Source organism: Dendrobates tinctorius, unplaced genomic scaffold (assembly GCF_039654945.1).
Source record: "Dendrobates tinctorius isolate UK_male_01 unplaced genomic scaffold, ASM3965494v1 ptg000058l, whole genome shotgun sequence".
NCBI lineage: Eukaryota > Metazoa > Chordata > Amphibia > Anura > Dendrobatidae > Dendrobates > Dendrobates tinctorius.
In genome coordinates, this window is record NW_027361726.1 from 25,236,491 (window position 1) to 25,239,547 (window position 3,057).

The 3,057-nt window shown below is 47.8% G+C and overlaps 1 pseudogene; it reads right to left on the reverse strand.

Moving 5' to 3' along the window:
* Positions 1–842: 842 nt before the first annotated feature.
* On the reverse strand, positions 843–2,478 carry LOC141092239 (pyruvate dehydrogenase [acetyl-transferring]-phosphatase 1, mitochondrial-like; annotated as a pseudogene).
* Positions 2,479–3,057: the final 579 nt, after the last annotated feature.

Sequence of the window (3,057 nt, forward strand, 5' to 3'; positions counted from 1 at the left end):
GATCAACAGTGACTGCTTTGTGTATTGGACTGCTGTATTGATTCTGTTTTCACTCTTGCTCCTGAAGGTACTGGTGTGTTTGTTGCAAGATATATTCTTGCATCAAACACACCAGTGTCATCTGGATCAACAGTGACTGCTTTGTGTATTGGACTGCTGTATTGATTCTGTTTTCACTCTTGCTCCTGAAGGTACTTGTGTGTTTGTTTCAAGATATATTCTTGCAGTGAACACACCTGTGACCTCAGGATCAACAGTGACTGCATTGTATATTGAATTCTTTTGTGATGCCACACTGAATGTTTGCCACGTTCACTCAGGTGTGTGTGATGATACAGATGTTCACAGTGGTTCAGTGGCAAGGGCCAGAACAAAGTACCGCTATCATCGCAAGTTGGCTTTCCTGAGACCGGTCCTTGCCACTAGAGCGTAAGTATTTTTTTATTTATTTATTTTTTTTATTTTTTAATAACCTGTGCTTTTCTATTCCAGAGATGATGCTTCTAGTAAATGCATGATAGTAATGTTTTACTTTTCTTTCCACAGCACCTGGAGCAGCACCCTGCAACCTGTCCCTGGAGCGGTCATTCATCGATCGACCTCGGACCCGTCCCAGCCATCTGACAGCCAGGAAGCAACTTGCAGGTCAGCAACCCAGACAGCTGGTGACCAGGAAGCTGGTCCATCAGGTGTTCCCCTGTCCCAGGTCTCTGCAACTGGATATGTGGGCACTACCCGCCAGCGACAGAGGGCCTCGGACAGGCCTGTCTTGCCCGAGTTCATGCACTTGAGCGAGGCCTTTCATGCCAGCCTCAAGTTGCTGTCCGACAGAGTGGAAACCGTGATAAGTTTGGTACATTAGGTAAAATAATAGTGTATTACTGCGGTTAATTTTGATAAGCTCCAATAACATGAGAGTTAAACTGCACTACTATAATGGTAATATCATCTCTATACATCCGTGCCAATTCTTCTGGAAGACTGAGCATCTTTGAAAGTCGCACATGGTCAACAGTGCCAAATTCATTGTTACCCACGGCATGCCTTATAAGATGAGTGGCCGCATTTTGATCTTCAAAAACAGAAGAAATCCTGGCCCTCCTTTCCATAAGAAGACCCTGCATCTGTCCCAAAGTAACTTTGTAACCTCCTACGGCTATGGGTTGCTGATGGTGAACGCCAGTCAGATACTCTCCAACAATTCTCACCACGTCTTGTCTATGCATAGTCTCCCAAAGTCCATCTGTGGCCAATATGAGGAACTTATCTTTAGGTCTTAATCTGTGGTAGATCACTTCAGGTTCTACACTTAAGTAAGGTGGGGAGTGGTAATAGGGAGGGATAAATTTAGTGTATTCGTTGTCATTCAATTGATCTGGTCCTGACTCAACAACACGTTTCTGAAGATCGATGCTCCATTTGAATTTAACGTCGCCGAAAGCTCTGAAGGGCATCAGCAACCCAAGAAGTCAGTCTTGCTTTACCACACTCTTATCTTCCTTTGGATGCTCAGATCGGAGCCTTTGAATTTCAGACTCATTCTGAGAGTTATGATCATGGGACATGGTTACCGCAGACCAAGATCCATCTTCTTCCTGGACTCCAAGCAAGGCACGACTATCTCCTGTATTAGCTACATGCAAGTCTACACCATCCACGTGAGCCACGCATGCTGTGGCTCTTGAAAAGGCCACCCTTAAAACCCAGTAGTTCAGAAAAGAGTTTCGATCTCCAACTTGAGCTTCCAAAGGCAGGTCATTGTCGAGTCGCTTAAACAAATTGATCAAAGCCTCCTTCACGTCAGTCGTCTCCCCTGTGTTCAGATCAATCAGCTCCTGCCAGTAGGTGCGTAAACCGTTGAAGTACAATTTGGATGCCTCCTTACTAAAGTAATCATTTGGATGCTTGTTCCACTGCAAAATGGGCAACAGGGCTCGCCCGCTTTCTACGGCATGTTCAATCTCCAGTAGTTTCCTGAGGTAGCAAAGAAACAGCAATATAATAGAAGAGTCTTTCACTAACCGCCTGAGCGCATGCGCAACCAGCGTGGCCATCAAACATGCCTAAGAGCATGCCTCTTGTCTGTAAACAGGTTGCTGCACTTCTTCGGTCTTCGATTGGAGCATTGGTGGGCAGCTGATTGCTGTCAAAACCCAGAATCGGACTGATATTTTTACCGTCAAATTCAGGAACTTTAAAACTGTATTCATTGGCTTTTAAGATACTGTTAACCTGGGGAGGCATTAGGTAAAACCTCTGCGGAGTAGTCACATATTGCCGCAGCTGAAAACATTGCTCTCTGGGTCGTTGGAACACGGAAGCAAATTTCCCATCTACTCCACAACGAAGGGGCTTCACAGCTGGGTAACTGGACCTACAGCACAAAGATTTGTGGTGACAGTAACACACAGAGCTGCAGATCCTGCCAAGTTTACAATTTCTGATGAGAGGAAAGAGAAACTGTGTAGGAACAGACATTGCATCCAGCAGTAAAGATGGAGAGCAGCGTCTTACTGGGAAAGCCCCCGTTTATCCGGCAGTAGTGCCGTGGATGGCGGGCTGTGAGAGGGCTGACTAGGGGCCGCAGGTTGCCACCACTAACGCGCTTCACCACAGTACCGACTTCTGCTGCATACCACAGCATTCCCACCTGAATTCCTAGCCAAGCCAGACACCACTACACCACACCAATGCCGAGTGCTGCTGGACACTCCACCCCCGCCACCACCATGGCAAGCGCTGCTCCTGTCTGGAGCACCACTATAGCCACCATTCCAACATCTTGGCGCACTGCCACCGCACAACCAGCTTGGGTCACCACCACCTATTCTCCTAGTCGGAGCACCGACACGACATCTCCATCTAGGAGCACCGCCACCACTCAGCATCAGCATGGAAGCACCGCCACCACTCCTCATCATAGGAGCACCACCACCACTTCGCCTCATCAGAGCACCGCCACCACTCCTCATCATCGGAGCACCGCCACCACTTCGCCTTCTAGGAGCACCACCACCACTCCTCATCATCGGAGTACTGCCATCACTTCACCTCATA